A 22167-nucleotide genomic window follows, 5' to 3' on the forward strand; every position below is an offset into this window, starting at 1 on the left:
TGTGGGAGTGGTAACAAGTTGTTCCATAGCATTTGAGTTTATAAATTCTAGGAACCTTTGGGCTAGGGTGTTGGAGCTAGAGTAATGCTCCCAGTCTATGTTTGGGTAGTTGAAGTCGCCCAATGAAATTGTGTTTGGAGAGACTTTCACATTTTCCAGTGTTCTCAGGAAGGCTGACTGGGGTTCCTGGGTTTGGGAGGGTGGTCTGTAGCAGGCTATAAGCTGGAAGTCCGTTTTACCCACTGTTAGTTGCACATGGTTTAAAAGCCTGCATTTGCTCTTGTTTCCCACCTGTTCGGTAACTAGTCTAGTCCAGATACAAATTTCTTGTATCCAAAAATGCAATGACGTGATCAAATTGTGTGTATAGTAGCACACACTGCAGTCAGTCTATAAGATGAACATATGGGACAGCATCCTTATGCCCAATGCAACTGCTTGGCTTCATCCCTGATCCTTGAGATAAATGGTTTTGAGGTACAACAAGAAATCTGGAGAAAGCCATAAATAAAAAAGGAGCAAAGGTCCCAAAATATGGACAATATTGAATTAGTACTCTTACAAACTAAGTTGTTAGAATAACAGGTGTTGCATTAGTATGGATTATCTGAAGCTTAATCAGTCTGCCACTCAAATGTCTGTCATTATTTTCTAACTTGAATCTTTAATAATTTGCCACTAAGTTGCCACCAAAAATGCCTATGTATGAAGAACAGACTAAAAATATGAGGTAAACATCTGAACATCATTTGAAAATCTAAACAGTTGAGAGGTATGTAGGACGGTGCTAACTGGCAAAAAAATAGCACCCCTGGGGAATCAGATTTACAAGCTGTTAGCTCACTATTCCACACGTGCAATCCAAAAGTGTGAGAGAATAGCAAGTCAAAATATTTTAATCATTCACAAACCAATGCTAAAAACGGCATACAATCTAAAGTTGTACAAAGCACCAAATAAGTATGACTCTTAATAGCACTCATGCAAACTTAGAAAGCAGACATAATGAAATGTTATGCATTAGCTTGAGTTTTCTGTGTGGTATGAAATCTGAAACTCAAGTGTCTCTACGTTTCTGCATTCAATCCAAAAGTGATTTGACTGAAAACTATACAGTTATGACAACAGTATAAGGCAGAAATTATATTATATATAAGGCAGAAATCTGAGATCTGACATGCCATCCAGGGAGGAAAAGCAACCCCAAACTCCCATTTAAACAGCAGGTACGGAAAACGACATCCTGTGCAAAGAGCCATTATAGCAAGCATCACAGCCTATGACAAAGACCAGAATACTAATCATGCAAAATATACGGTTATGACAAAAGTATAAGGCAGAAATCTGTTCCTTCAGCAAAAATCTGTAAAGCTGATATCACTATTCACTATGAGGGAACGCTGCAGGACCCATGTAACACACAAATACTTTAATGTAAACCTGCCATCCCAGGGAGGAAAAGCAACCCCAAATTCCCATTTAAACTGCAGTAACGTAAAACGAACATTCTGTGCAAAGAGCCATTATAGCAAACATCACAGAACTTCTGACAATGACTGGCATACTAGCCATTTACAAATTTAATCACATTAAAATACAGCCAGCCAGAAAATAAAACTGGAAATCCACTTTATTACACCACTATCAGGTATGGTGACAAAAGCGCTTAACTATTGTGGTGTCATAAAGTGGTTTTCAAGTTTTAGTTCCTGGCTGGCTGTACTTTGTTAACTCTTACATAGAAAATCATCAGCATGCAGGCCCAGAAGGCATCAAAAATAGGCATAAGGTTAACACATATACTACATGACAAAAACATTTTTAATTCTGCAAAGCAACTGATTGGCACCCTGTACCTGAACATTCTGTGCAAAGAGCCATTATAGCAAACATCACAGAACTTCTGACAATGACTGGCATACTAGCCATTTACAAATTTAATCACATTACCAAAATACAGCCAGCCAGAAAATAAAACTGGAAATCCACTTTATTACACCACTATCAGGTATGGTGACAAAAGCGCTTAACTACTGTGGTGTCATAAAGTGGTTTTCAAGTTTTAGTTCCTGGCTGGCTGTACTTTGTTAACTCTTACATAGAAAATCATCAGCATGCAGGCCCAGAAGGCATCAAAAATAGCCATAAGGTTAACACATATACTACATGACAAAAACATTTTTAATTCTGCAAAGCAACTGATTGGCATTAGGTTTTAGCTATTAATCGCATTGCAGAACATTAAAACCATGGCAGGCTACACAGCAGCAAACTGTTTACAAGTCCAGCGATGCAAGAAAAAGAACGGCAATCCTTTCACTGAAATGTATTTAGAAAAGAAATGGAAAGCACTTTCAGGCAGTTTTACAATACCTGAAAAGAAGAATTATAGAAAACTTGCCACTGCTACACTTAATCCACTGTGCGAGATGACAAGAGTCCATCAACATGCTTCCCGGAACTCGAGAAACACTATTAGCTCCCACTGTTGCACGCTCTCCGTCAACAACTGAAAGAAGCGTTTTGTTCAACAAAATCAAAGTAGTACACAGGCAAAACGCTGTACTGCCACACACTAGCTATAACAGCAAAAGGAAACCAACTTCGTAGACTTAAAATTCACGTAGAAAAGTTAATAAAACTAAGGTGGCACACTAGCCTCTGGTGGAAGCCCGGGGAGAAAAGCTCTCTACACATAAACTTAAAGAACAGTACATTGTGCAATTAATGTTCACGTACTAGTCAAGTGCTAAGGCATTGAATGCACATAACAATAATGCAGAAGACATTGTACTTACATAATACCAAGGTCTTCCTCAGGCCAATATATTTAAAATCATTCATAGGTTCATAGGCTAGTACTAGGCTACCTGCTCTTGCGAGCCATTTTAAGTCTAGCCAGTTATGCCCTGTGAGATTCAAACCCTGTACCTTGTGTTTGTAAGGCAAACACCTTAACCATTAGGCCACCCTCCCAACTATGCTGTGACTTTCACTATGAAACCACTTGCATTAATGTATGGTTTATGGTAAATGACTCACCCAGCAACAAAGCAGAGCACGCCAGAATAATGTGTGACTCTTAAAGATGCTTCAAAGGCTTGTCTGCTGTGGCTAAGTAGAGAAAATGGAGTTACCGATCTTGCAAACACATAGGGATGAGAGAAACAATTTAAAAATCATTCCACAATACCCTCTATTACTATCTCTCAGCACCTCCCTTCTGTAATGGAAACGGGAGGATGTTTGCTGCCATGGTTGAGTTATACGAGCAGCGATAGTTCTGCCTGTCAGTCTATCCATCCAGTCACAACCCCTTTTTCCCATTTTTACACATGGGGTTGGGGTGTCACTTCAACAGTGACAATCATCTAGAGCCAAGGTTTACACCACTGGGTGGTTAGCACTACCACTGATGACTTTTAATACTATATGGTCATTAATCGGTTGTTTTTTTCATTCATTCTGCTTACAAGAATCCCTGCTTTCTTAACCTGGAAGCTGACTGAGCACAACCATTTTTTCAAACATTACTTGGGAAGAGTAGACACTCAACAGCATTATACCTCTCAACCTCTTATTGCAATAAATCTCAACAAAGTCAAAAACATTGAGCAACACCAGCCCAAAAGTAGGGACAGATTTTAAGGATTGCTCTTACAAACTTTTAAAGTTGCTAGAATAACAGCTTTTGTGTTAACATGTATTTCCAGAAGGACATGCATGAGGTTTGAAACTGTCTTTATTCAAGTACTTCAATCCTAAGTGATTTGCCAGAAGCCCACAAGTTGTATGTGGAATAGATCAAAACGTCAGGACATTCAGCAAAAATCTGGACACTTGATAGGCATGGACAGCATTTACGTACTGATGAAATTAAAAGAACTTAAATCTATAAATAATATGTACTCAGCTTTCTAACTATACTGTATAGAAAGTAAGGTTTAGATATGAGGAAAACAGGAGCAAATTCAGAAACAGTTATCCTTGAGCGTATTCTATAACATTCATGTCTTTCTGCATAATAGCCTATAATGTTGGAATATATAGAATTAATTGTACAGACATAATATGGTTAAGAGCACCATATTCTGGTTTCCAAAAGACAGTACGATGCTGGATACTTCAAATAAAGCAGGAAAAGAAGATTAGATAGAAAGTACAAGTATGCCAGGCCAAAATGTGATATTCTCTAAACAGCTATTTTATTTGTCAACTGGATGAAATCACAAGTCATAGCTCAGCATGGTATTTAGGCAATGTGCATGATGGTTTTAACTGTGGTTTTATGTGCCATCAACATGCTCTGAGGCATATTTGGTCAGTCATCTCAAAGTTCACAGCATCATAGAAAAGCATCTTCTGGAGCAATGCATGTAATAACAGGAATTTGTGTACTTTGACAGATTTACTTGTGTATAACTATTACTTGTGGGGATAGGCTGACTCCTTTTTTTTATGTTAAAAAGTAGCATGGTGTAATGTTAAACTTCTGCACCACTCTATGTTGTTTCATGTATGGGGATATGAATGCCCACAGAAAACAGGACTTGCTCATTCTCAGTGAAAATTCCCTGCTGCCAAGTACAGACACTGTAATTAATGGATAATAATCATCATCATTATCATTAGATCATTTCTATATGATATATCTTACCAAGGACTGGACCATGCAGCTAGCTTGTAAAGCCTCAAGGCATATTCTATATGTCCTAGCCTCTGTCTCACACAAGGGAAGTAGGAAGGACTGGTCACTAGGGTTCCAAACCTTCAACACTTTCTTGATGCTGAAAAGCATAATCTTCTGCAGGAATTGTGTAGTCAGCACTCTTGAATCAATGAAATATACAGTAGTCTTTCTATCTTTCAATGAATGATTTTTACTAAAGTTATCAGCCCTTCAGTTTAAAAAATAGAAAATGTTTATATAATATAATAGTATAAGACTTCTCCATACACAACAAGATAAAATATCATGCCTCATTACCAAAATTATGTATATCATTCCCAGTGACAGTATTAGTGTAATCGGATGTCTATATGCTTCAACTAAAAGCTGATATGTCAGCAGTATAAATTAAACAAAAAATCTCACAAGACAATCAAAAATATATACTAGGAAACATATCCAACAGGCATATGCAATATGCATGTCTCATAGAGTCCCCTACTGAATCAACTCAGATATATACCTAGAATTCAAACTGCAAACGATCATTGCCCAAATACACGGCTCAGTAAAATGTTTGTATAAGTAAGTTTAATCAGCTCTTAGTCATCAAATGGCTGCAATAGGAACAATACGACCATTACATTATATAACCATGGTGCGATGACAAACTATAGTACAAACATACCATACTCCACAAACATAGAATAGTACCAAACGCCCATTGGCAGTCAAACATGTAAAAGGACAAATATAGAAAGGTCCGCTGCAGAAATACTTTTAGTAGAGTGCCAAACCTGATACTCGATCCTGAACACCCCATCGCAATCCACTCTATCCAATGACAAGTTCCTACATAAACACGACCAAGCAACCAAAAACAACAGAGGATCTTATACTGTATTGAATCAAACTAGCATGAAATGCGATGCTAAACTACAGGCAATGTCGTAAGTAAACACATAAAATGGCAGACATATTGTTGCCTGTAAGTCACATGGTAACTATAAGGAGAAAACAAAAAAATATAAAAACTGTATAACCGAAAACAACAACACTAACTTTGTATCTAAATAATGCAATACTATACTAGATTATACATCTCATTATGGAGTCCAAATTAAAATAAACTGGAACTACAAAATACACTCACAAGAACAACCTGCTAGATGTATTTCAGTCATAATTTTATAAAGCAGAATAGGGTGCACATTCCACGGAGCCAGAAGAAGCTAATTATTTAAATCAAATTGCAGCCGCTATGCTTTATTACAGTTAAATAACATGCGCATGCCCCCAAAGACCGTGATCGGTAGTAGCATGGATTAGCATTGATATGCAGCCGATGTCGAGCTACTGCTACACTTTGCCCGAGTAAAGAAAAAAAGTTGCCCCACTTTACCTGTGAGCGCACTAAAGCTTGTGTATGAAACGAAAGGACGCCTAGTTCTGTCGGGCAGGGTCAAACCTCTGTGTGATGACCTGGGCAGCACAAGTCTCGAGGGCGTGTTATCCAGCTTCAAATTCCTTCAAACTTTACCTTAACAGCGGCGAACCAGGAAAGCTGAACCGCACCAACTAAATACAGCAAAAAGTAGAAGCAGCAAAATAAAGTTGGCAGTTGTAAAAAATATCTGAACCGCAAATTTCTTCTAGCTCCTTGAGGGATCCAGTAGCAGAAGAAAAGGACAGACCTGCTGCTGGACCCTCTATTTATTTGGGGGAAAACAAAAGAAATTCACGCTGGGGGTGGAGATGTGATGCAAGTGGTGGCTTGGAATGCAAGATTCCGATTGGCTGCCACCACTTGCTTTACCGAATACTTTGTAAATAGATTTTCTAATGAAACTTAAATGTAAGCCTAATGTAAAAACACACTGAATCATAGCTGCATAAGATAAATTACAAGTTCAGTTACGATTTCAGTGTGTTTAACATTAAGCTGATCTACAAATGTACAATAAAGTTACCCACGCTTGTGGAAGGCACTCGGGCATAACAGCTTGCAATTAGTATCTTCTCATGGCGCGCTCAGTGCTAGGCACAGACGCACCATGAGAAGGTACTCGGGGTTAATGAGTTAACCACCCAAGTGATGTTGGCATTCTATAGAAAGGTCTCACTGAGACCAATGACTGGTGTCAGAGCCATGGCCTTAAGCTCAATGTTAGAAAATGTGTTGTCATTCCATTTGGGAAAAACCCTGTTCCCCTGAATTACCATATCTCTGGAAGTCCCCTGAACACAGAAGGTGTTATAAGAAATCTGGGTACACAGGTTGACAGCAGTGTCTCTTGACTACCACATTGCCACTGTGGTCAGAAAGTCCTTCTATGTGGCACATCTCATTACTAACACTTTTGCATCCAGGAAGGAAGAGGTCATTGTCCTCCTGTACTCTTCTTGACAGAGTGACACAGTTTGTTTCAGCATACATATTCTGATGGACATGAGTATGAAAATGAAATGTATGTCATCATTTACTGACAACAATCATCATATCATCACAGTGATTTACCAGAGAAATGAGAATAATCTGTAAAACAGACCAGAAATATGAGCAATAAACCTGGATATCCTGAAACAATCCAGCCAGGTGAGAGGTATGCTCAGAACCCCTTACTGCAATGAATCTTGACCAAGGCTGACAAAGTGGTGGGTAGATGCCATAAAAATGGTGATCTATCTGACGTACTGGCATAGATAAGCTACCACAGTTGCTGCAGTAACACCCTCCTGTGTGCTCTAACATATATGTATTGAAATAGCACCAAGTAATTGACATAGTTAATCTGCTATGGGTACTTACATATGTATTTGCAAATATATCAGGCACTACAGGGATGTAAGAGCACTGAAAAACAGACACCAGTGTGAAAGTGCATACCCACAACAAATATCACCACAGTCACAGTCACATGCCGGTAAGTCAAGTGAATAGTATATGGACTGTGTGAACAAATACATCATTATTTGCCACTCACAAACTATCCCTACATATACTGACCCAATTCTCAGTGTAGTATGAATCCTGAACAGGATATGTCTCAGTCTACCCCTAAAAACACATACAGCCAATAGAACAGCAGAAACTGGAGCAGCATGCACAGTCAGATAAAAAGGAGCCATAACATTTTCATCTACTCCCCTCCATACACAGCCCAAATAACATGTACACATGACATAGGTTCATAGGTTCATAGGTTCATACTAGGCTATCTGCCCCAGGGCATTTATAAGCCTAGCCAGAGGGTGTTTGGCTTTCGCCACCCATTTTAAATTAATTTTGCTATGCCTTTTTTTGAGGTTCGTATACTGTGCCTCTGTCTAACAGTGACACAGAAGTGATAGCCGGGGTAAACCTACGATCTCACTCGTTGAGACCCAAATAAGGGGCAGATGAGAAAGTTGAATGTTAGATAGTTTGCCTGAACGTTGAACCAAAGTATTTAATATTATTATATTAAATACTTTGGTTCAACAACAGTGTTCCGGTTTTTTTTTGTTCAGGCAAACTGTTTTGCAATATCTAACATTTCAATATTTGGAACTCTCATCTGCTGCTTCTCATACCCTTATTTGGGTCTCAACAAGTGAGTTTTGTGTTTTTTGTTCTGTGTTACACTCGTACCATCTATACGTTGTTTTAAACCTACGATCTCCCATCCACTCATCAAGATTCCTCTTGAAGAGAGTCAATGTGGGACTCTGCCTAACTTGGACTGGGATTTTATTCCAGAGTGAAGGGAGCCTCCGGATTATGAATCTCTCCCTCCAGCATGTCCTATTTATTTCAGTGCTGAGGTTCAAGTCTCTCGAGCGCATAGCTCGATAGGATTTGGATTTTCTGAGGTGCAGCATTTCCATTAATTCCAGGTTGGGCATGGAATTATACGTCAGGCACAGATCGCCTCTGAGCAGGCGGTATGCCACTGAGCAGAGCTGGAGTTTCTTTAACCGGGCAGCATATGGCATCTGTTTGAGCCCTTTGATCCTCTTGGTGAGGTACTTTTGGGGTCTTTCCAGTTGCTGCAGGTGTCTGGTAAGGTACATCCCAAAAGGGGCATTGTACTCAATTATGGGCCTGATGAGGGATGAGTAAAGAGGTGCGATGACCTCCCCTGATCTAGATGTGAATCCCTTCATGATTAGGTGGGCTATATAAAATGTTTTTATAACCACTTTGGCCACGTGGTTGTCAAATGAGAGATTGCTATCAACTTGGGTCCCCAGGTCCCTAATGACTTCTTCTGTACTTAATGGATTACCACCTATGTGGTAATTTGTGGGCACTTTGTTTTTGCCAAAGGGGATGACTATACGCTTTTTGGCGTTTAGCCTGAGGCCATGGCTCTTGTACACAATCCTGATAGTCTGTTAACAATGGCCAGACATACACAGTCCTCTCAAAAGCACAGTTCACCTCAGAATGTACAGGTTCAGGACTCATATCTATGGCCTCTTCCCCGACATGTCTGTAGGTCTACTACATCACTGGAACGGTAGCAGGAATGAAGGCAAGAAATAATGATACTAAATATGTCTGAGCTTTCTTGACATCTGGACAATGTCTGACATCATTTGGGGACAGAGGCACAAACACAGGGGTGGATTGGACATACTGCTGTCATAAATTGAGACAGTTGCAGATGTTACTGGGTTTGTTGTAACATATCCTTTATGAGGCGTGTAAAGTCAGTAATACCAGTAGATGTGAGTATTTATTGACTGTATTCCCCAGAGTCCATGACTGATTTTTCCAAGGACGCCAACTGTCTGGGGAACAGACAGAATATAAAAGGCAAACATCTGGCAAGTCTCTGGGCAGCATGCCAATGGAGAGGTATGTTAGAGACATATCACTGTCAGACATGAAGTCGCTCACTAAATGCATGTCCACACATACCCTGTCAATCTATCAACCTACCATGTGTATAACAGCACTGATGACATAGAATCTGTTCACTATTCTGAGGATATGTTCACCATGTTGTTGGGCTGTCTCCAACTGTCCTGTCCTGTGAAATGGTTCCACCTACTGTCTATGAATGTGCAGCCCACAACTTCTGTAATGGCCCTTACACAGGAAAGGAAAATGGGCAAGGCCCACCTGAAGGAATGTCCCATAAGTTGGAACTAGTAGCAGTGTCCAGGCCGACAGCACAATACTATGTGGGCACCTATATAGTTGTATGGCCTTAGCAATACCTGACATCTGCACATCTGCACAGATGACAGACAAAAAGTAGATAGGCAACAGGTTATGCATTAGGATGAATGTTTTGAAGGATAGAAGTCTGAAACTGAAATGTATGCCATTACTACAAGACGGCATTCCTCAATGACATGGCCAAAAACATAGTAATCTACAGTTAATTTGGATCTACTTTATGCGCACGAAAGCCGAATACCCCGAATAAAACTAGCGCAACACGTAAAGAGCGAACCGCAAATACATCGAATGAAAGAAAACGTGAAAGTGGAAATATCGAATTTTCATAGTTTGCCCACCTGCGGTATAGCTCCATAAGGTAAGTGTGTGATAGTTACGGACCTTAGGGTTAGGGAGGGGTTAAGGATAGTGCATAGATAGTTGTGTATGTGGGATTTAGTGTAGGATTAGCAGTAAGGTTTTGGTGCTTTAATGTAGGGTTAGAAGTAGGGTTTTGGTAAGTGTATGTATGTGTTTTTTTAATGTGTTTGGGTAGGTAGTGTGTTGCGGGTGGTGGGTTGGCCGATTATGATGGTTCGAGGTTTTAAATTTCATGCTTTAGTACATTCGATGTAATTGTGGTTCGCTCTTTATGTGTCGCGCTATTTGGATTTGTGTTTTTCGTGTTTCAAGTGCATAAAGTAGACCTGTTAATTTAATAATATCATATTAATATCCAGTAGGAGATACATAAAAACATACAGCTAAAATACCAATAACAAGATGGTGTAGTACTCAGAGTCCCAGCTTTGCATGCAGGGGTTTTAATAATATCATATTAATATCCAGTAGGAGATAAATAAAAACATACAGCTCAAATACCAATAACAAGATGGTGTAGTACTTTGCATGCAGGGGTGCATGGTTCGAGTATTACAATAGGAAATCTAATTTTACATGGAAAAGTAGTGTTAAAAGTACTAATTTAATAATACAATATGTGTTAAATTATTTTTGTCAACTAGTGCACTGTAGCTGGTGTAACATGCAAGTGTGAGTGCATATAAGATGTGATGCTACCCATGTATTAAAAAAAAAAAAAGTGGTACTGCCCATGTACACCCAAGTGTCTCATACAGTATATTCACACCCCTTGCTACTGTAATGACAGCACATAGAAGCATGTTATGTACAAGAAATTAAATACACTTATTACATGATGTCATTACTGTGCTATTTTATCAGACTCGAATGTGAGCAATAGTCACCAGGGCTGAGCTATGCTTAGCAGGTTTAAGCATTGCTTAAAGGTGAATGCTAAGCAGATTTGCACACTGAGAAGCATCTCTAAGTGAAGCCTAAATGGTGTAAGCACCTATTTATTTAACTATATGTTAGCACAGCTTACCATCACACAAACCCACGCAAACCAGCACAAACCCTCTTAAAGCTGCTCAAAACTGCCTTAATCACTCTGTATCAAACAGCTCTTGTTCTGTCTAGCAGCAAAATAAACAACCCTTGCAGGTCTTCAACCCAGGACCTTGTACACTAAAGCAAAAGCAATGTATCACTAAGCCACCTGAGCTGTAGGCCTTTTGGATGTTTTTGCAAACATACCATGCATTACAGTCAGTTTACAATAGGGAAGAGACATTGTGCAATCAGGAAGGATAGGTATCTACAAATATATATTTATATAGGGATAGATAGGTATGTATGTATGGAGATACATATATGTGTATAACAATATACTAAGATATATATATATATATATATATATATATATATATATATATATATATATATATATATATATATATATATATATATATATATATATATATATACACACACACAGACACACACGCATGCACACACACACACACACACACACACACACACACACACACACACACACACACACACACACACACACATATATATATATATATATATATATATATATATATATATATATATATATATATATATATATATATATGTATGCATACATGTCTCAAAATGCCCATACAAATATAATGCTGCTGATAGACCTCCCATAACTGGGGCAGCATGCACAGTTAGATACAAAATGACTCATGACACTCACATCTGCCCCCCACCCCACAGTCCAAATAATTAGTGAACAGTACGTTGCTACAAAATCAAGATAGGTCATACACAATGGCCAGACATATGACCTCTTAGCAAAATGACTAAAATGACTGAAGATAGTAAAGAGGAATACAACTAGCCAGTAATTCACACAAATTTATTATACTCTGATGTCTTGGCCAAAGCCTTCAATGGGTAAAACATTACAAGAAATATTTGCTGTACATAGCATAAGCAATTAACACTTAATTACATTTAAATACACAGCCTCCAATTACACTCCTCATTTAACCCCCTAGGGGATAAAGTATCACATTTAAAAATATAAATTGATTCTGTACATAACAATTGTTCTTTTATGAATGTTTCATGAAACTGAATAACAGACTATTTCCAAAACAGTACCTTGTAACCCACTACTATCCCCATGGTGAAATTTATTCAAATGTACAGGTATAGAACTGTCTTCTTTCTTATCAGTAATATGTCTTACATGTTCTAGCAGTCTAGTTTTAAAACACTTGTTGATTTCACTCACATAAAATATGTTACAAGGGGGCATTTAAGAGCATTATCTATACACCAATCTCTTGAATGTACAGACTTCCACATGTTTTCCAGCCTTTCTCCTCAGCAGGAATGACAACACTAAATAATTATAGACCATATACCTATCAAACTCCTACTGTATGATAACTGGACAAAGCCTGACATATTTGGGGGACAGAGGCCCAAGCACATGGCCATACTTGAAATATTGCTGTTATACACTGAGAATGTTTTTGATGTTACAGGGTTTATTGTAACATATCTTTTCTGAAGGACATAAAGTCAGAAACACAAATGGATGTTAGCATTCACTGATTACAATCACCAGCGTATGTGACTGATTTGCAAAGGACATCACCTGTCTAGGGAACAGACCAAACATAACAGGCAAACCTCTGGCCATTATGAGGATATCCCTACAGTTGAGAGCTATGCAGACACAGAACTTTGTCAGACTGAACCCATGCAGAAGTAACATGTTCAGACAAATCCTGTTGAACTAGCTGTATTCAAAACATATAACAGCAATACTCACATTATACTCCTAAGTCTTAAACCTTCTCCACCATTTAGTTGGCTTGTCTCCACAAGTCTTGTTTTAAGAGGTGAATGAAAGAAATACCCTCTCAGCTGCTAAAGGTTGCTCTATGGCAAGTAAACAAACAAGAGACAAAAATCCAAGAGCAAACCACCATGGATATAAAACCATGCTGTAAAAATGCTTTATTACAAGTTAAAATGAAGGGAGCTTTCTCTGGGATGTGAATCATGTTTTGCAGAATAATACACATTCTTTTAAATTTATGGTCATAGACCTCATACAACTTGGAAATCATGGAGGGGATATTCATGACTTAACAGAGCAAATAGAAATGGAATGGATTATTAATATGAGAGCGGATAGACCCCCTGGTATCAATAACACTGTTCCGCTAAAACCACTGCTCAAGAGTAAGAGACAGAGTGTTCGGTAAGGTTATAGCACTAACCAAAACCGACCTATCTTCATAAGTAAAATGGCTTAATAAAGTTTGATTTACAAATTTTGTTTATATTCACAAGGCTTTAAAACCCTATTTTTATTGTGATGGTTCATTCCGGGGAAGAACGGAATCTACCTTTTTTGGAAATGGGAGTTTCCAAGCCCTCATTGTTGATTGGTGAAACAACTGTTTTTAATTTGTGAATGGAGCTAGTTTTCATCTGATCTGAAGAAGGCTGAATAGCTGAAAGTGCTTATCACAGAGAAAGCTCCCTTCATTTTAACTTTTAATAAAGCTTTTTACAGCATGGCTTTATATCCGTGGTGGTTTGCTCTAGGATTTTTGTCTCTTTTTGTAAGAGGTATTAGCTCACACACCTTCAGGATGTCTTTCTCACAGGTAAGGGAAAGGGCCAACGCCCACATGGAGTACTCAATTTTAGGAGTGTGCTGCCATGACATTAGCTATTGGAATAACTGCACAGCTGCTCTGCATGCAATTAGCAACTGGGAAACACCATTTGGTGCACAGGCCATCACATGGTCATAAGCATTACCTAGAAAAGACAAGCTGCCATCTATTAAAAATACTTCTGTCATCGATAGTTAACTACTTCAAAGCTGATCAAGTTTGAAGAAATAAAAAAGATATATCTCTGAAACATCCAGAAAAAAATAAGTTATGTGAAACAAGTAAGCATACAACTGAATGCAGTAGGTGGTCTGTAATAAAGGAAAATAGGGGTTTGAAAGAATAGGTTTCTCAACAAGACTTGCTGTACTGATGTACTGCTGAACAGCACCAATGGCCATAGCATGCAGCTGTATCTGTAGTGATATAGATCACAGCTCAGGCCCCTGACTCACCCCAGGGAAGGACTGCTGACATTTGGCAACTACTGGAGTGTCTGTCAAACATCACTGACTGTGCCACTGCTAGGCCAGCTACTGGGATGTTGTAAATATCCATATGTTACCTGTAGATATAACTATGATACACATTTTCTCTTGTAAATATAACAAAACTATACAGAGCATGTGCAGAGTAAAGTACTGTTGCAGAAGTGTGTGTTGAAATACATGTGATATAGTGAGTTCATACCATTCAACTGTACAGTCTTATAAGCACATGTGTGCCTGATATCTGTAGTCACTTCCACATAGACTTATGTTATGTTAGGCAAACCAGTGTCAAGTCTGTTAACAATGACACTGTAACATAATAGCCTAGATATAAATGTGGAATATCCTCCAGGTTAGCACTGTGATAGCAAAGTCTACTGTGCAATCAACTTACTTATCTATGTATTTAAATAAGTTGTGCATGTTCTACTTGTGTGTAATATCAGTTTCAGTGCATACAACAGACATAAATGTTTACAAGTGCTGGTTGTTGCATTGCCATGACAATGATATGGGTAGTAGAATAGGCATGATTATCAGGTTGTAATCGGAGAAGTGTGCAACTGTGTTATGACTTTCTGTCCATACCTACCACAAACATCTATTTGAACACCTATATACAGTGGCTATCAAGACTGTACACACCCCTGTTGAAATGCCAGGTTTGTGTACTATACAAAAGTGAGACCATCAAAAATCTTGTTAAAACATTTCCCACCTTGAATGTGACCCATAACCTGTACAATTCTATTAACAAACAAATCTGTTAGGGGAGACAATATGAAACATAAGAAATGTACTATAACCTGGTTGCATACATGTGCACACACATAAACCACTACTTGGTTGATGCACCTCTTTCAGTAATCACAGCATTCTCTTTTTGGTCACACACATGCCATCAATTAACAAGACTCTGATTAACTCCAAATAATGTTCAATTGTCCTAGTAGGATATATTTGACATTTACTCAGTTGCCTACTACAGCAAAAGACATGTTTGGTAGACAGCTTACAAATCATTGAAGGGAACTCATTGTGGAAATGTATCAGTCAGGAAAAGAGTAGAAAAACAGTCCAAAACACTGGATATACCGTAGAACACAGTGAAGACAGTCATCAAATAGTGGGGAACATATGGGATCACTGTGACGCTGATAACAGCTGGACATCCATCCAAAAGTGATGGAATGACAAGATGACAACTGGTCATGGAGGCTGACTGGGGACCTACAGCAACACTGAAGGAGCTGCAGGAACATATGTCAAGTCCTGGTGTGTACCACATCTCAACAATCTTCTGTATTCCTCATATGTCTGGCCTATGGGCCAGGGTAGCAAGATGGAAGCCTTTTCATACACAGAAAAACATCCAGGGCTGGACAAACATTGGCAAATACTACAGCAAGTACTACATCAAATATCCCAAAAGCATGTTGAAAATTGTGTCATGGTCTGATAGAACCAATGGTGAACCTTTGGCACACAATTACAAAAGGTATGTCTGGCCCAAAACTACAATTTGAACCACAAAAAGAATACCATCTCCCCAGTGAAGCATAGTGGTGGCAGTATCATGATTTGGGGTAGTTTTTCTTAAGTTGGAACTAGACCTTTAGTTATGGTGGAGGGAATTATGAACACTTCCAAATAACAATCATCCTTGTCCTAAAACCTATAGTCATCTGCTAGAAAGCTGACTACAAAGAGGGATTTTACCTGTCAACATGACAATGACCTCAAGCATTCATCCCAATCAACAAATGAATGATGCCATAAGATGTAAACTACAGTTTGGGCATGTGCAAGCCAGTGCCCAGACCTACATCCAAGAGTACATCTATGTGTTGATCTAAATAGGGCTGTGGACAAAAGATGCCCTCACAAAGTGACACATTTGTAGCACTGTGGCAAGGAACTTGGGCAACAATTGGCAAGTGCAGATGTGCCATGATGTTAGACTCCAATCCAAGATGAAAGAATGTTGTTATCATCGAACAGGTGATTACACAACGTATAAGTTTAATGGTGTGCACACTAATTCAACTGAGTTATTGTACAGTTTTTATTTGCATGTTTTCACAGAACATATTATTTTGTTGTCAATTGAATTGTACAGGCTATAGGTCACATTAAAGGTGGGAATTGTTTTGAAATGAGTTATTGTGGTGTCATGTTTCAATTGCATAAATACAAGGCATTGTAACAGGGGTGTGTACACTTTATATCCACTGTAGCTGTATGGACTCAGCAGTACCATACCTGTAAAACTAGCCTCCACCAAGGTAGATTATTCCCCTTTGGTGGACAGCAGCAATACACAAACCACATAATAGGTTGCTATATTGGCTGTACATGGACACATAGGTGCAGGCAACAATATGGAAGCAAGTCTGCCTCTCTCTGAGCAAGCACATAAGTTCACAGGTGACTCCCTGTACACCCATGACTACAACTCGGACATATCCACACCACCAAGGCCAATTACAAGGGTGTCTCCGCATATGTTGTCAGTCTCAGAGGCAACAACACAATTCACCCTGTACTGGTGGCAAAGCACACCTCATATACACATGCCATGGCTAGAGTCAACCTGCATCAGACAGGTTAGGTGGGAACATCAACACCCATCCCCCCATTTGCACAGCGGGATATGCACAGCAACTGCACCCTCTCCTCACCAACAGTGAGCATTTACATATTGCCTACTAATGGCATCAACAGCAAGTCTCCACAGAGCCAGATAACATCCCTGTCTGCCTCCTACATGAACTCAGGCATGTGCTCACAGCTCCATCACACACTATAGTCAAACACAGCCTTGTCACCATCCATATCTCATTCACATGGAAGATGGCCACTGTCATCCTTCTACACAGAAATGAATGGGGAATAGAGGGTTATGCAATTAAGTTCATAGGTTCATAGGTGTGTACTAGACTAATGACCTGGATCCTTTACAAGTCTAGTCCATAGGATTACCCTGGCATCATGCCACCCGATCTTAGTTTCCAGTGCCTTTGTCGAGTAGAGCCACTGGAGTGATCCCCGGGGTGAATTTTCTTTTTCCCATCCACTCATCAAAATTCTCTTGAAGAGGGTCAGTGAGGTGCTCTTTTTGACATGTATGGGAAGTTTATTCCATAGCATGGACAGTCTCTGGGTTATGAACCTGTCCCTCCAGCACGTTCTGTTGATTGTGGTAATGAGGTTGCGGTCACTGGAGCATGTGGTGTGGAGGGATTGAAATTTCTTTAGATGTAGCATTTCAAACAGAGCTGGGTCAGACATGGCTTTGTAAGTCAAGCAGAGATCGATTCTAAGTAGGTGATATGAGACAGAGAATAGTTGGAGTTTTTTGAGCCTGTCCATATAGGACAAGTGTTTAAGGCCTAGGATCCTCTTTGTGAGGTACTTTTGTGGCCTCTCCAGTTGTTTCAGGTGTCTAGTGAGGTACATGCTAAATGGGACATTGTACTCGATGATTGGCCTAATTAGGGAAGAGTAGAGGGAGACAATTACCTCTTTCTTCCTGGATGTAAAATCCTTAGTAATGAGATCTGCCACATAGAAGGACTTTCTGACCACAGTGGCAGTGTGGTGGTCAAAAGAGAGGTTGCTGTCAACCTGTGTTCCCAGATCTCTTATAACGGCTTCTGTGCTCAGTGCACTAACATCGATGTGGTAGTTCATGGAAATTGGGGTTTTCCCAAAGGGGGTGATGACACATTTTTTGGCATTGAGCTTAAGGTCATGGTTCTGACGCCAGTCGGTCCAGGTGAGGCCTTTCTGTAGGATGTCAACATTACTTGGGGAGTCAATAATGGCTCCCAGCTTGCAATCATCTGTGAACTTTGTCAGCCAGTGTCCCTTCATGTTAGACTGGACTTCTAAGAAGTAGATACCAAACAGGAGAGGACCCAGGACTGATCCCTGTGAGACTCCACTCGTGACTGGTAGGAAGTCTGACTTGGAGTCAGCTACTTTCACACTGTGAGTTCTATCTGTGAGCCAGTTTGCACCCCACCTAGTGATATAGAGGTTGATGCATAGCTTAGTGAGTGGGGAATGGTATCAAAGGCAATGGCCAGATTAAGTTAGGCTATATGAACCAACTTATCTTGATCCACAACTCTGGTGACTGACTCAAAAAAGTTGACCAAGTTGAGCAGGCATGATCTACCCTTCATAAAATGAACTGTGTGGGATCCAGAGTTTGGAGATTCCCTATATCCTTGTTTATTAGGTCTATGATGGATGTATTCCATAGCTTTGAATATCAGACTTGTCAGGCTAATGGGGCAATAGTTCTCAGGGTCTGTAGTCACTCCTCCTTTGTGGAGAGGAATGACTATATCAGTGCACCATTCATTAGGGACAAAGCCTGAGGTGAGGCTGTGATTGAACAAGGCACACTGGTGAAGTGTCAGTTCACTCTGTAGTTCATGTAGAACACAGGCAGGGATATTGTCAAGTCCCATAGAAGCTGTATTTTTGGCCTTGGACAGTGCTGTTTTAACCTGTGCATCAGTAATACTGGATGCCTGGCAATCTACTGGTATTGTGATTGGTCCTTTGGGGGAGACAGGGGTAAAGTTGGCACTGAATCTGGCAGGCAGTATATTGGCAATATCTCTTGGCTCGGTAAAGGAGGTACCATTGTGCAGTAGCTCAATGCAAATCTGTGTATTGCTGTGGAGGTTCTTTACATAACTATAGAAGGCCTTGTGGTTGTCTTTACTATCTGCTGAAATTCTGTTTTCGTAGCTAGCTTTAGAGGATTTGATGGGGGATCTCAACTTTTTGTTGAGGCTGATAAGGGAGATTTTCCAGTTTTGGGACTTCACTGTATTCTGCATCAGTTTCCTTCTCCTTTTGTAGAGTTTGTTTATGGCAGGGAACCACCAGATTGGCTTCCTTTTTTTGGAGGAAAGCATCTTGGTTCTACTGGGTATGGCAAGATCCATGCATTTGTGTACGTGTTCGTACAGTGCATTGGTGTATGATTTGGCAGTCATGCAACTATTCTCCATTTGCATGGGTGCTGTGATGTTAGCCACCTCTGTTCTTAGGAGCCCAAAGTTAGCTTTGGAGAAGATTTTTATGGTGGTTACCTTTGTGGAGTGGGGGTCGGAGGGATGTAGATTACCAAGGTGATTAGTTTATGGTCACCTCTAACCAGAGAGGAGTTGAGTATTGTTGTAGAGCAATGGTCACCCATGTTAGTAATGACCAGGTCAAGGATGTTGCTACCGCTAGTGGGGGTAAGAACGAGCTGATCCAGGGCATTGGAATTAATGAATTCCAGGAAATGTTGGGAAAGTGTATTAGTACATGAGTAGTTTTCCCAGTAAATGGAGGGGTAGTTGAAGTCACCCAGTATGAGTGTGTTAGGTTGGACCCTAATATTCTCCAGGATGCTTAGGAATGTGGAGTGAGTGTCTTGGGACATGGTTGAGGACCTATAACAGGCTACGACCTGAATCGCTGTTTTACACAGTGTTAGCTGCACCTGAAGTATCTCTGATCCATTATGTTGGGCTACCAGTCTGGAGGTGTGTGCATCCTTTATGAATATGGAAACAACACCAGCTTTGGAGCTTTTGTCCAAGTTCTGGGGCTGAAAGGTGTGGAATGTGTTATAGCCTGGTAGTGCAGGTGTGCTTTCTGCTGCCTTGAACCATGTCTCTGTTACAGCAGAAATGTCGATGTTCTCCATTTTAAGGAGTGCTTTTAGTGAGTGCATTTTGAGATTTAGACATCTATCATTGAGCAGCATTATCCTCAGATTGCATTTGTTTGTAGCTGTTACAGTGGTAATTTGGTCTTGGATCACCACCTAAAAAAGGCACTGTAGGGGTGGTAAGAGCCTTGGCCAGTATCCGGAAGTCCAGGGGTGACAGATGCAGACCATCTCTGGCAAAGCATCGAGGTCTGTCAATCAAGTCATCCCAGGCAGACAGATACTGGATCCCCTTAGAATGACACCAGAAACTTAGCCAAAATCAATCATTTTCTGCTTGCACTGTGGTATCATTCTGGGTGATGGTAGGATGCTACCCAGGGCTAGGGTCATACCCACCTGGACAACATAATCTGAGAGCTCCTCCATGTCTCTTTTCATGTAGTCCAGGGAGGTACGTTTCAGGTCATTCACACCCACATGTACAATGACAGAGTCATATTTGTACCTGTTGCTGAGGGACATAAGTGCATGTGTTATATGGTGGATCCTGGCACCTGACAGGCAGCTGACTGTCACTTTCTCTTTATTCAGCCTAGTGAGTGGGACATCAGTGTGCCTCACTATCAAGTCACCTATGACTAGTGTATAACGAAGTATAAAGTTGGCTTTGGAGAATTTTTTTACGGTGGTTTCCCTAATGGGGGTTGGGGCAGGATGTGGATGTCTAGGATGATTAGCTTGTGATAAGATCTGCCCAACAATGAATTTCCCTCTGGTGTGGAACCGGTTTCCCATGGCAGTAATGTCCAGGTCTAGGATATTGCTGCCCCTGGTGGGGGTGTGGATAAGTTGATCCAAGGCATTTGAATTTATGAATTCCAGAAAACGTTTAGCAAAAGAGTTGGTACATGAGTAGTTTCCCCAGTTAATGGTGGGGTAGTTGAAATTAACCATTGTTAGGGTGTTAGGTTGTACCCTAATATTTTCCAGTGTATCAAGAAATGAGGAGTGGGAACCCTGGGGCATAGTGGGGGATCTGTAGCAAGCTACAATTTGGATTGCGGTCTTGCACATGTTCTCCTGTTTATGTCTTCTAGTGCAATGAAAAGGTCCAGACTGCCTGTGTTCACTGCAGCAGGAACAACATACATCACTGAAGCTGTCATCCGACAGCATGCAGTACTATTTGCAGAAGGCCACAAAATCTGTGGCAGAGGACCGCCCCATGGAATGTTCTTGTCCACAGGGTAAATGATGTCAGCCTGAAAGGCAGAACATATGAGCAGGTTTGGTATCAAGCTACTGACCTCATACGCCATGCCCGGCAAAGGGCTGCTGCTATTGCGAGGGACCACCTAGCCACAGGTGGGGGCCCAGCTATCCAGCCCCCACTGACACCCACCAAGGAGCTTCTCACCAACCTTGGAGCACCCACCCAAAGCATTCCACAGGAAGCTGAAGAAAACATTGTGGAGGTGAGTTGCACCCACACATTGGACAAGGAGCATGTAAGTAAGGCTCCAGTGCACATTACTAGAAAAGTGTTGCATATCTAGTTGTATCTGTATAATATCTACATGCATATGTCAAATAAGATAGTAGGCATTGATGGGGTATAGTACTTCACAGAAGTGCACATCTATGGTGATGGGCAGCATATTTTGTAGTATTGGTGTTTGTACTGTTAATGTGCAGGAATGCTGCTTCCATCCTGTACCTAGGCCACATGAGATTCTGCTGACAGTACCTCTCTCCCACAACTATTTAGGTCCTTTGAGTCAACTCATGGGACAACAGCCTGTAGCTGGTGAGTATGGAATTGTTTCATTGTGGTTTGTCAATAACTCATGCAAGTGAAGGCCATGCTATTTGTCATGCACACAAATATCACACCTAGCCATAACGCATGATGTGCATGTTCACTTTTACTGTTATGCAGTTCGCACACATACCACACACCACAGAGTTTATTATTTGTGGAGTGTCCCAAGGTACCTATATAGTGAATAATATCTACAGCACTTGTAAGGTATGGCAGTGGTAGTTGTACTGGGTGAGACAGGCCACCAACTACTTTCACCCACATGTTTACACACTCTCAAACTCTC

The sequence above is a fragment of the Protopterus annectens genome, chromosome 1.part1 (assembly GCF_019279795.1).
Source record: "Protopterus annectens isolate FY-2018-M chromosome 1.part1, PAN1.0, whole genome shotgun sequence".
NCBI classification, from domain to species: domain Eukaryota; kingdom Metazoa; phylum Chordata; order Ceratodontiformes; family Protopteridae; genus Protopterus; species Protopterus annectens.